The sequence below is a fragment of the Mirounga angustirostris genome, unplaced genomic scaffold, assembly GCF_029215605.1.
Source record: "Mirounga angustirostris isolate CCGP_5_RB_7025 unplaced genomic scaffold, mMirAng1.0.hap1 SCAF_49, whole genome shotgun sequence".
Lineage (NCBI taxonomy): Eukaryota > Metazoa > Chordata > Mammalia > Carnivora > Phocidae > Mirounga > Mirounga angustirostris.
The window spans coordinates 249345-263770 of NW_026991757.1; the positions used below are offsets into that span (position 1 = coordinate 249345).

General features: G+C 34.8%; 1 pseudogene; it reads right to left on the reverse strand.

The window, feature by feature from the left end:
* Positions 1 to 14426, reverse strand: part of LOC123842729 (alpha-mannosidase 2-like) — a 119120-nt pseudogene that overhangs the window by 65100 nt on the left and 39594 nt on the right.

Genomic DNA, 14426 nt, shown 5'->3' on the forward strand with positions numbered 1-14426 from the left:
CTTCAAAAAACTCAAATTCCTGAAAACTTCAAATAAATATTTTGCTGACTTTAGTTTCATGTTCTTGTTCAAAAAAAGAGAAAGTTTTCACAGGTCTGGATAATGAAATTGTCTTTCTCCTTGTTACTTTTCTTGGTCATTAAAATTGTTAATTGTATTCCAATTGTACTTTTATGTCTGAGGAACCAAAGAGATGCGTATGAATCAACCTACTCAAGATCAATTCTGGAATATAATCTTGGTACAGTATCAACTATTGCTGAAGCACTACACGTGGGAAAAGAATTTGAAGGTTTTTTTTTTTTTTTTTCAAGTTCCATCTTGTTTCTTTAAAGCTTTATAGAACAGGTAACCCTAAGTAAAGCCACTGAAGAAATCTGTCGAAAAACTTGGCTAAACATGCTTTCAATCAGCCATTGAATCTATTATGTTTATAGAGTGATTATATTATTTTCCCCAATACAGGACGCAATTTTGGACCTACATGTTAAGAACATTTTTGTTGGCATGCAACGACAAAAAAATGTTTAAGAGAATTAAAAATAACTTCTTTTTGCAGAGCACTGAGATTACTTTCAAAGATGTAAGTGATCACAATCAGTAAGTTAATTAACTATGCAAATGTGTTATACATACATAGTGTTAAAGTCTTCTGCATGTGAGTTCAGGCCATCATCCAGCTAAGTTTCTTAGTCTATTCAAATGTTTTCCTAGGTGATAACAAGTGTTTTCACCAGACTAAAAGACAATATGAGTGACTACAATTCAGTTATAGGAACAAGCCCCTCGATTTAAGTTTATTTTTATCTATATGGCAATCTTTATTAGGCTGTCAGAACCTGAAGAATAAAAGTCATGTTGTACTCCCCCTGCTTGTGTTCCCTCTCTCACTGTCTCTCTCTCTGTGAAATAAATCTTAAAAAAAAAAAAAAAGAAGGGGCGCCTGGGTGGCTCAGTCGTTAAGCGTCTGCCTTCGGCTCAGGTCATGATCCCAGGGTCCTGGGATCGAGCCCCGCATCAGGCTCCCTGCTCAGCGGGAAGCCTGCTTCTCCCTCTCCCACTCCCCCTGCTTGTGTTCCCTCTCTCACTGTCTCTTTCTCTGTGAAATAAATAAATAAAATCTTAAAAAAAAAAAAAGTCACGTTCTCCATCAGCTAAAACCTTATATGTATTACAGTGCACTGGAGCTTAAACTGAGGGAATGCCACACATCAATGTTTGTATCCTAAAGGCACATGCACAGTCTTCTAACGAGGTAAGCACTAAGAACTGGTAGTGTATTCCCCAAATGCTTTCTCAGGATGCATAAAGCCATTCTGTTTAAAGCAAAACAAGACTAAACACAGTAAATAAGTTTGGGAAACATTGGGTAAAGCAAAATTTTAATGTTTCAACAATTCATCATTGTGGGATTTCCCAGAGCCTCTAATTTTCTAACATGCCCGTATTTTATTATCACTGAACCGGACCATCACTTAGAAATCACAGTTTTCTACTCTGGTATCATTACTACTGTTTCAGGCAGATACTATCATGTTTGTCAGTGAAGTTTGATCTATACATATGGGCCCTCATACTTACCCTTTGTTCATTTTTTTCTCCTACCTACCTTAACTACAACATAGAAATAGGCAGAATTCTAAATATTTCTGTAACTGATCTCATTACCATTTCTTCTCTTGCACATAGCCCCATTATCCACTTTTAGGCTGAACATCCATCACAAACACTGTCCCCCTCTAATTCATTTTTTCATGCCATGATTAGAATTAACCTTCAAATAGCCATGATGTTTTCTTGCTCTCCAGGTGATAATTATATAAACATTCAATCTACTGTTGAGAGCAGTACTCTAAGTAAGAATCACCTTTAGATGGCAGAAGAGAAAGCTAGAAGGGTCTGGACCCCTGTCGGCACTGTAGAGCTGCTATACCTGAACTGGGGACCTGCAGACTTCTTCCACGTGGCATAAAAATAAGTAGGATAGGGTTTATTCAGTTTTAAGTTGTTATTACTAGCAGCCAAATGCAATCCTTAACTCATACACTTGTTCACAGGGACACTTCTGCCAACATTTGAATAAACAGTCAACAGTCTAAGAACAAGAGAGCACCCAATGCTAGCTGCCTCTTTGTTTATAACTCTCTAACTTGTGTTTTGAAATTTCCTACTTAAAATGTCTATGCTAATGACTTGATAATTGTGTATGACTTCTCAATGAAGTGTGAAGTGCTCGCAAAGCAAATTTACAAATGTCAAGTATAATTTGAGAATTATTGTCTTTTTTCTCTAAGATGCAATTTTGTATGGTGATGTTTTTATAAGCTAAAAGCATAACCAAACATATGGAGGAACTAATGACAGCCCTTCTGGAAAGGTTATGAGATAGAAAATGTTCAGTTGCAAAAACTCAATGACCTGTACCCAAGTCTCTTTCAATATGGCAGCCAGAGAGAGAGCAGGTAGACAGTATAGGAGAATGACTTCTTCATTTCCTCTTAGGAACTCTTTTCTGAATATAAGCCTCACTTTTAAATTCAATAAACCAAGAAGACAGGAGCAGGTGAAAAGGAAAAAAATGGAGGATCTGACCTTATTTTAAAAAATGCCTTCTGTGGGAGAAAAACCAATTATCATTATCAGCCAATGAATGTTTTCCATTTTAAGCCCAGCTCAACCTCAACAGATGCCAAATACATTTGCCACAAGAAAACTGAGAAGATATTCAAGATGCTACCATGAATATATTTTCAAGGATTCAAGTCAACTAATGAAACCTCAAGAATTTGTTTTTCAAATATCTAGAAAGGCAGTCAAAATACTATAACTAAAATTTTAATTAACACTTATAATGATTAGTGATATCAGTTGTGGATCAATCTGTAATGATGACTTTATATGTTGTATACACTTTTAACATACGGGAGAGAGCATTTATTAAAAAAAGAGGTTCACTTCTTAAATCTGTATTATAAGAAAATCAGAGCACACTTTAACAATTTTAAAATATTATTGAAGTACACCATTTTTGATAGGAAAAAAATCTGGAAGAAATAATAACTAAGCCATAATGAAATAATAGTCAAAACTCCTTCCCCAACATAGGAATCTCCTCTACAATGATCCTAATGAATGGTTACCCAAACTAGGGCATGATGATGGAAATCTCACTATCACAAAAGGTAAGCCTTTTGATTATTGGGAAGCACTATTTACAAAGTCTCCTGCTGTTCTGAGCTAAAGCCTGTACTCACTGTTTCCAATCCTGCAATGTGAAAATAACTGAGCTTCCCCTCCCTCACTCATCTCACAGACCTTCTAAGAGTTGAAGATGGTTTTGATATCAATACCCAAGCCAACCCTTCTCATCCCAATTCCTTATATCATCTATATATGTCAAAGTTTCTAGGTTCTTCTACTTCCTGGCTAAACTCTAGGCTGAGAACAACTGGATATGAAATAGGATGAAATTAAACTGCTATACAATCAAGTATGGCTCTTTATCTCCTTGGATTATAGCTATGATTTATTTGATACCAAATCCCTGGTCAACAAGGTAACCCCAATTACCACATTATACTTGGGAGAAAACAGAATCAGCTTTATAATAATGTTTTACTACTCCATTTGCAGAAATGCACTGCAATAAAAAGTTAGGACAGCTAGTACATTCTCAATACAATTCTTGAAAAATGCTTTGAATATTGATGTTGTTTTTCTATAGCAATACTTATAAGGGATGTCATTATTGATATGGTCTGATGTACATTAACAATTTCATCAAAGATATAAGCCTGTGACCCAAAATTTAAAAAAAATTGTTTTATAATCACTTTTTAATAATTATATTACCTGGTACCATAATCCACAACCACCCAATCTTTTGCAGTTCCTGTGATAGCATCATGATGTTGAAACAGTCCCAAATTTCTTCTGGCTTCTGTCAGTGCCATGCAATGGGATGATGAAAGAAATTTACTTATCTTGTATTTCTGAGCTTGTTTCAGGGCGAAATAGTAAAGAATTTCAGCAGCCCTAATTGTATAAAACAGTCATTAATTCTTATTTCAAAACAAACATTTACTATTTAAAATATGTGGTACTGATACAATTTTTAAATGCATTTTTAAAAAAATCCACATTTCAGCACAATTGATAAAAAAGATATTGATAATAAACATTCCTATAAAACCATCTAGGTAGCCATCTAATATATCTAGATTATCAATCATCAGAGAACATCATGTCTAAATTGATATAAAGGACGCTTGTTCTAGATGGTCCTGGAAAGAAGCCAGTACCCACTGGCAGCGAGATAGGTGTACTTATGTATAACATAGTGGAAAAAAAAAAAAAAAAGCTCGAAACAGCAGTAAAAAGTGGATAATGGTTGCTGCCCTTTCTCCTCTCCAAGATCAGCCCAGACACATACCAGGAACTTCATCACCAGAAAGCCATTCACTCTCACATACATGCATTAAAGGAGAGACGGTGCAGAAATGGTCACATGAGTGGGAGACTAACAGTGAAGGAGAGGCAGAAAGCGATGGCCTGACAGCTCAGTGACAACAGCTAGTCTCTGTGCTGAATGAGAACATTCGACAACTAGAGGGAAAGTAACAATATAAACTGAAAGGTGATAAAACATATGCTGTCGCTTCTCGTTTATTTTAAAGAAAAAACACTTGGGCTTACGAGTAGTTTTTGAGCAAGAATATGGGGACTTATCATTTTCATGCTTTATTTTTTTCATCAGAGGATATGGTTCAAGACAGGTTTCGAAAAAGTTCTTTAAAAAAGAGATATGGCTTGGGGTGCCTGGGTGGCTCAGTCGTTAAGCGTCTGCCCTCAGCTGAGGTCATGGTCCCAGGATCCTGGGATCGAGCCCCACATGGGGCTCCCTGCTCCGCGGGGAGTCTGCTTCTCCCTCTCCCACTCCCCCTGCTGTGTTCCCTCTCTCTCTGTCAAATAAATAAATAAAATCTTTAAAAATAAATAAATAAAATCTTAAAAAAAAAAAGAGAGATGGCTTGATGAAGTAAAAAGTTTAAGAAGATTCTTTATGCCAAACATATTAAGAAGGATGGAGAGAAAACCAAGGCAGCTTGAAAATGTATCACAATATAAGGAAAAGGACAAATTTAAAGTACTCAAAAAAAAAAAAAAAGAATTGTTTTAAATTTTGAAATAATTAGAAGATACTAAATAATCTCTGCCTTTAAATTCTAATCTTTCTAAAATTCATGGCAGGAGAAACACTAAGTTTGAATTAAAGAAATTGTGTATATATGTTCATCTATACCCATAGCACATATTCTTGGCTTTGCAAAGAGTACCTATACATATAGATATCCCAAAATGTAAAAAGGGGGTTTAAAAAATATTTTCTTCTTTATACTCTTCTATCCTATCCAAATGTTTTACAAATGAGCATCAAGATGAAATATCTATAATCAGACAATAAACTTATTTTCAAGTAAGTTGATTACATTTTGAAATTTGTCATTATTATATGGTTTTTTGTCATTTTATTTTAAAGCAGAATTTTCAAAATATATTATTACTCACACTAAGTACTTTACCTTAAATATGTTCAATAAATTAAAATTGAATCAATATTTGTAACTCTTTGTCACTAAAAAATAGTTGACACTTTTAAAAAAGTGCAGTAGTCCAAAAGAATCTCTACATTACTTAGTACTTTCTCTGTTTTTATCATAGGTAGTTTAGAGTAACATAATAGAGAATTAATATTCTATTGGGCAAGAATGCATCAATCTCTCTAATATAGAAATACTATTTTATTACAAATACAGGAATATGTATCCATCTGGCACATTTGTGAATATCCCCCCAAAAAGGCAAAGATCAGGCTTTTGAAATAATGCTGACAGCATGAAACAGTAAAAATAAAAAAAAAAAAAAACACTACTATACCAAAGTGCAACTCTGGGAGAAATTCATGATCTTTATAAAAGGGCTTTCCAAAATGTACTATTTCTACCAGTACGGAGAAGAAGGTAGATATAACATGACTTTTTATTTTTAATACTGAGATTCATCATGAAAATTAATCATCATGAATTCATGATCTGAACTAAGCTGGAAGTGAACTCATCCTGAAAATGAATTAATCTCCCACGCTACACACACATAGAGAGAGCCCCAGGAGCCCCCAGGGTGGTTCATCCTTACCAAAAAGCAACAGGACCCACAAAGATAGCTACTAGCCGCGTGTGATTATTTATTTACATTTAAATCAACTCAAATTAAAGGAAATTAAGAGTTCACTTCCTCAGCCACACTGGTCACATTTCAAGTGCTCAACAGTTACATGTGGCAAGTGGCCATACTAAACAGTGCAGAAAACAGAAACAGAAGATTTCTACCACTGCAGAAAGTTCTGTTGGACAGTGACTGAAAGTTCTACTGGACAACGCTGGTTAGAGCGTTTTTGTTTTCTCCTGACTTTTCTGCTTTCTCCCTGTCACTATGCTTTTTCAGCCAATCACTCTGCCGCCATCAGTTCTCATCTCTTTCAAGTTTTGCTCTTCTAAGCAGAGAATCACACCTATAGAAATATGTTTCAATAAATAAGAACTGAGGTGGAGCCTCTGAAGTTCTCCCACATATAAAATACATTAGTTTTAGATTGTGTACTTTGAGGCCCACATTTTAGCCACAGAGAGGCCCTGTTTGTTCCTTGTGACCCTTGCTTGTTTCCAGCAATTTAGTCTGTCTGGCTACTGACCTGCAGACACACATAACAATGCCACTGGATATTATCACGGTGTGCAAACAATACCAGTAATTAATTAGAAACATATAAAACATAAGATACAGGAGAAAGTCTAATCAGATAAACTGCTTTTTTCAGAACAAAAGCCCATATAATAATCTGATTATGCACTGGAGACATAGCTCTGATTGCATTAAAATTTCACAATTACATTAAACACATCCCAATACTGCATACATGTTGTATATTATGCAAAACTCTATGCTATGCTATGTGCTATGATCACATAAAAAAGGTGAATAATTAATGTAGCTTTCTAAACGTAAATTTTGTACCTTAGATGGGATTCCAATATCCTATCCATTCGTTTGTAGAAGGGTCTGGATGTAAAGTAGCCGCTCCACTAATGATCGTCTCGGTCAGCATAAGTGAAAAAATCTCCACTTAGAACAGGGAACATGGATTGGCTATTCTTTCTAATGGTTACATCTTCTTTATCCTGTGCATCAAAATAATCTGATAAAGTCCCAAACTGTATCTAATAAAAAAAAAGTGACACTTATTCATCTCTACCTTAAAATTACTTCTAGCACTAAAAGGAAAAGTTAACAGTAAATATTTAAGATGCGCTTTCCAGTTAAGATGAAATTCTAGCTCAGATTTTACAAAACTCAAAAGCAGGGGGAAAAATATACAGTAGCTCTTTCACTTGCATCAGGTCCCAAATTAAACTAAAATAAAACTTACACCCCTAAGGGGTTAGAAGAACTACTGAGATATACAAATCTGTGGATCTGAAAACACCTTACCAATCTCCAGAATTTCAAAGTGTGCAAGGGTCAGGGAATAGAATAATTCAGAGATGAATAAAAGATGGGAGGAAGCAGCAAAAATAAAACATTTACATACAGTTTGGTTAACCATTAAGTATTTTCATATGTCATATGCACATACACTCCCCTGGCCTCCCCATCCCCCTTGCTTGAGCTCTCATAAGGGAGACTTTAAGAACAGCAGGTCATTAAAAAAATGGACTTTCTCTACCAGCAGGTAACATTGAATAGAAGTAAAACACAAAGAGTGACAAGAACTGCAAGGTTGACTGCTCAAATGAAAAGGTCTTTTGACTAATGATTTAAATTACCAGAACATAAATCCATTTTTATGAGCCCAAGCTATTCCATAAATCAAAGGAAAAAAGAAGTATTATACCACACCATGTAAACAGATATTAAAAGGCAGTGTTTTTAGAGATAAACAGAGAATTTAACAGGGAATGTATTTCTTTGAATATTAAGATGCTATTTTTGTTGTTTCCTACCACACACACACACACACACACACAGATACTAAAAGCTACTTTGATTCAATGTGGCAGAAAAATAATTAAGAGCAGTTAAAAACAGGGGTGCCTGGGTGGCTCAGTCATTAAGCATCTGCCTTTGGCTCAGGTCATGGTCCCAGGGTCCTGGGATCAAGCCCCACATCGGGCTCCCTGCTCTGCAGGAAGCCTGCTTCTCCCTCTCCCACTCCCCCTTCTTGTGTTCTCTCTCTAGCTGTGTCTCTGTCAAATAAATAAAATCTTAAGAAAAAAAAAAGAGTAGTTAAAAACAGTGAGTAGCACTCTAGAAGAGTGGTTAAGAACAGCACAGAACCTGGATCCAGATAGCATTGGTTTGAATTCCATCTCTACCATTTACCTAACAATGTGGTTTTGAGCATATTTATATATTGTCTCTGTGTCTGTGTTACAGCTAAGAGGGATCTAAGTAAAATGCTTAGAAACACAACTGGGAAATAATGGTCTAAGTTTTAGCTATCATTTTTCTATTGCAAAGGCAAAATTTCAGCTGGAAACATGATGATATTAGTAAGACAAATAGAAGTTATCATGTACCTGTGACACAATAAATTTTATAACAGCAAAATAGATAATTATTTCTAAATCCTTATGTTTACATCACAGAAAAGGAATTTTCAATAATATTACCTAGTCTTATCTTGGCTTCACCAAATACAATGTATCTTGGGCAAGTTAATATATTTGTGCCTCAGTTTCCTCATCTCTAATGGGGATAATTATAGTACCTACCAGAAAATGTTCAGAGAATTAAATAAGTTAACTAAAGTGAAGCACTTTAAAAAGTTAATAGCAGGGGTGCCTGGATGGCCCAGTTGGTTAAGCACCTGACTCTTGGTTCCAGCTCAGGTCATCATCTCGGGGTCATAAGATCGAGCCCCACATTGGGCTCTGTGCTGGGCATGGAGCCTGCTTAAGATTCTCTCTCTCCCTTTCCCCATCCCCACGCCCCCGCACCCCCAAAGTGCATGCTCTCTCTCTAAAAGAAAACGTTAATAGCAAATAGTAAGTACTCAAAAATTAAGTGTTATTTATTACTCACTTAACACATTCTAAGAAGCAGAATATAAGTGTGTGTGTGTATAACCATGAGGGTCACAAATGCAAAGAAATACAGCATTAACTTCAGGCCCAATAGTACAGACAAGCTCAGGGAAGTATACTGATAAAAGTAAAAAATATTCAACAATCTAAATTTCTGACTCACTTTCTCATCTATATAAAAAGGGATTTCTATGAGATAACAAAAATTCCCTTCAGTTTCAGATTTTAGGGAACTGTGGCATGCTACAGAGTTAATATTCACAACAAAGTATACCCTTTTAGAATATTGTAACTAATTTTTGGTATTAGCCAAGATGAAAGTATTTCCTTCTTGGCAATTGCCCCAGGCAAAGTTCATTTAAGTAGCCTGGTGAGCATTCTCACAAATTTAATTCAATCTCAAAGGACTGATATATAATCCTGTATCTATCCTAGAGTAGTTTCAAAAGAAATTATTTAAGAGTGAATTTTTCTATAGTCTCTTGGTAGCTCAAAGTACGTATTCCAAATAACCAAAAAAAAAAAGTAGATGTTTTTTACTTCAAAAGGCAACAAATTATATCTTTAACATAACCTTAATCTTAAACATAATCAAACTCCTCTATCAGAGCAACATATGAGAAAAATACATAAATTGTTAAATAAGTGATGACCAATGGGAAACTGACTGGCTTGGTTGGTACAATGTCAATTTTTTAGCCATCTAAATTCAATTGCTTACTTGGGTTTTTCCTTTCATTAAAAGAAAATAATAAACTGAAGCTTCTGGCTTGGACAAAATAACTTCAAACATCCTACAGAGAACAGATACTAGATAAACCACAGAGAGAAAAAAAGCTTTTGTTTGAAGGTATCTAAGGACAATCAAAGCAGCCAACACTTGAGTGACAAAAATTCCAGAAAGAAAGGAAATGCATGAAGGTTACTGGGTACAAGGTTAGAATGCAAAAGTCAACTGTATTTTTATACATGGAATATACCACATTCATGGATGGCCTAATATTTGTAAAGAAGTTAACGGTACTCACATTGATCTATAGGTTCAATGCAATGCCAATCAAAATTCCAACTTTTTTTGGTAGAAATTTAAAAATTGATCTTAAACCTATACAGAACTATAAAGAAAACCAATGCAATCTTGAGAAAGAAAACAAAATTAGAAGACTTATGCTATCAGAAATTAAGATCCATTCTAAAACTATAGTAATTAAGACAGTCCGAGACTAAATAGACAAAATTGAATAGAGTCTATACAAGAGCCACACAAATAGTTTCACTCAAAATTAATGAAAAAGATGATGCTGCAGTAAAGTGGGCACACTGGTCTTTTCAATAAATGGTGGTAGATACCCATATGGGCAAAAATGCACCTTGATCCCTGTCTTCATACAATTCACAAAAAAATCAATTCCAAACAGATTACAGACCTAAATATTGAAAGTAAAACAATAAAGCTTCTGGAGGACAGCTTCATAGGAAGCGTATTTTCATAATTATGGGGTATAAACAAAAATTTCTTAAGCAGAACATGACATGGAAAGGAAAATACTGTTATATTAGATTTAATTAAAACAAAGAATTTCTGTTTATCAAAAGACAGCATTAAGAAAGAAATTAAAAAACAGGCTCACATAGTGGGAGACAATATTTGCATAACTTTTATCTGAAGGAAGACTCAAACCAAAATATATAAAAGAGTTATAAATGGTACAAAATAAACAGACAACCCAATTTAAGGAAAAGTCATCAAAAGATTTAAATAGTCACTTCACAAAAGAGGATACCTAAATGGCAATAAACTTATGAAAAGAGGTTCAATTCATTAACTACCAGGGAAATATAAAATAAAACCATCATATCGATCATAAAAAAATAAAAATGAAAAAAAAATCCTAACAAAAAATCTGAGTAAGGAAGTACAGCAACTGAAATTGTCATACAATGCAACGACTAGTGCATCTATTTTGGGATACCATTTGGCAATATCTACTGAAGTTGAACATGTGCATACCCAGTGACCAAAAATTTCTATCCCATTTTATACCCACATAAATTCACATACATGTATATAAAAACATGCACAAAATATTCAAAATGGCTTTATTTGTAATACACAAAACTTGGAAACAACCCAAATGTCCATCAATAATACAATGGACAAATCGTGATGTATTTATCAAATGGATATTAAAGATAATATACAGTATTAAAATTGAATATACTGTGGGGCGCCTGGATGGCTCAGTTGGTTAAGAAATCCAACTCTTGATTTTGGTTCAGGTCATGATCTCAGGGTCATGAGAATGAGCTTCACATTGGGCTCCGCACTCAGTACAGAGTCTGCTTGAGAGTCTCTCTCTCCCCTCCCCCTGCCCCCCCCCCCCCGCTCATTCAAATCATTGCCAAATCTTACAAAAGTAACCTTATTTTCCCTTCTATCATCATGGTTAGTGTTTTTTCTTTTGAAATGATACAAGAAGGAAATCTTAAGTATGTGACCCTGAGACCATGACCTGAACCAAAATCAAGAGTTGGATGCTTTTTAAAGTGACTTTACAAATTGCCCTACTGGGCAAAGAAGGAAATAGGTAAAATACAAAAATCAGTACTTTAATTCTTTTGAATGAGTGGTAGATCCTTTTATGGATCTCAAAACCATTCACTAGGAAGATGTACTTAGGGATAAAATACCCATCTGCATATGCCATCCCCTAAGTAAATGTTTGTGTATCAGCTTCATCTTTGAGGAGATTATAGAGATGATTTAAACATAGACCTAAAGTTCATAATTTGGTAGAAATTCAGTTGTAAGTATCTTGAATACACCTGGCATTTTATTTAAGTTTATTTAACTATTTAATATTATTTACATTTACTTAATAAACTTGAATTCTCCCTACATAAAATGTGACCTATCATCAGCTTTCTAATTTCCTAAACAGTAACATCTCTTCCTTTCTGTAGTATTTCCACAAATATTCTACTGTCTCATAGGTTAGTATGTGAATATGATAAACACATTGGGTAATTTTCTCATATAGGGTCTAATATAGGACTCTTGTTTGAATCCTGACTCATGAAACATATGCTTAAAAGAAAATGCCTGTATGTGATCAGGAAAATCTGAATCTATCTGTATATATGATAATATTGAATTATTGTTAATTTTTTAAATATAATAGTGGCATTATGATTGTATTTTTAAACAGAGTCCTTATCATTTAGATACATAATGAAATGGTTACAGATGAAACTACATGACTACTATTTCCTCCAAAATAATCCCTGGGAGAGGGTGAGAGAGGACAGTGAGGCACAGCTGAAGTGAGAGTGACCTCGAGTTGATCAATGTGGTAGCTGAGCTATGGATATGGGGAGGCAGGGGTCAGGGGAAGGGTACTTAAGTTGTTCTCAAAACTTTAGGGTACATTCAAAATTTTCCAAAAGGGGAAAAAAAAAAGAGAAAGAACTACAGGTAAATGATTATTTTTGGAAGTCTTCTCAACTAAGAAAGATGCTAGTGTATTCTCTGGACACAAGACATTAATTTGCAAAATTCATGACACGTTCATCTGCATTGCCCGTCACATTACTAAAATCACAAGGATGCAGCCGTCAGAGAAACAAACTTTTGATGCTGGTAGAAAAACAGGACATCACTGAAAACTGAAGATCACAACTTAGTAGGTGCATATTTACAACTACATAAAAGTAAAGTCTCTTTAATGCTGTAGGAATGGGGGGAAAGGGACAACTTCAGAAATGCAACTATAGTACTAGATAATTTTCCTCTTTAAGAACTACACTCTTACATACAAACTACATATTCTAGGAAATATTGGGATGTGGGACAAAGAAACTAAGGCTGTTGTGTTTTAGCCTCATTTAATAATGAAGGCTCAACTTCAAATACAGTATCATAATTAAATATTTTCAAATTACCTTAACATTATACTCAGGATGAGAATTCATATAATCAAAAAGCAGCTGATAATTCTTATACTGATGATCCCATTCTATGCGTTCACAGTAGCGAAAATCATCTCCTAGTGGGGCCAGGACAACTGTAGTACGGAAGAGCTTTGACTTCTTTCGGTACTGATCTAGAAGCATCTCAGCCCTACAAAAGAAAAAGGAAAATAAGAACAGTACTAAGAAAAGGACAATGGGGCAACTCATTAAAAAGTGTATTATGTTAAAAGAAATTGTTGTATACTTTACCTGTATTCTAGGTTAGTATGATTTATAAGGCAGATTTTTTAAAACTACTATACTAATTTTCATTATCCACTTAAAATATTCATAAATTTTGGGGTGCCTGGGTGGCGCAGTTGGTTGAGCATCCAGGCTTTTGGTTTTGGCTCAGTCATGGTCTCTAAGTCATGAAATCAAGCCCCGCATTAGGTCCTGTGCTCAGCGCAGAGTCTGCTTGGGATTCTTTCTCGCTCTCCTTCTGCCCCTCCCCTCTGCTCTTTCTCTCTAAAATGGATAAATAAATCTTCTAAAAAATATATTCATAAATTCTTACCAGAGAGAAAAACCCACAGGTTTCCAATGGATTATCCTTAGAGAAATAAAGTCACATACCAACTTTGACATAAAATTACTGGGAACATCAATGGCCTCCTGAAGCCCGGCCATAGACACTGGATCCCAGATTGCCTGTATTTTAAAATAATTTAGTCCAAGAAGACAATAAGGATTTCTTATCTATATAAACTTTGAAGTTGGCTTTGACTCAAGATGCCTTTCTCTAATTTGATCTAAACTTGCCTGATTACACATAAAAAAATTAATAGTTTGAATGAAACCAATTATAGAACCTGAGTTCCTCTTCAAACGGAAGAAAAACAACTCACTTAACACCTGCCATCAATAAACTGGATATCTATCTGTCAGTGTCCTTCTCAGGGCTGATCAACAGATAAAGTTTTGGAGATCAAATAGCTTTTTTGATTTCTACCTTCCTCAGATCTAACCCATGAGTCCAAAGGTCAGCTAAATACTAAATGTGCTGATGTGTTTTTATATTTCATATTATTCTAGTATTCTGCAGAAAACCTTTGGGGTTGAACTGCTGAATGCTGAACCGGGGTACCATTTGAGGAAGTCTAGGAATACAAAGTATTTAAGAGGAATGGCTTATAAAAATGAAATTAAATAAGCGGATGAAGAACTCAGAGTAGTTCTCTATGTTTGTAATGCCAAGCTTAAGAAATCAGTGATAAATGACTAATGTGCTTTTTACCCAGTATTCCAATTTTCATTTCTAGGGTTATCGAG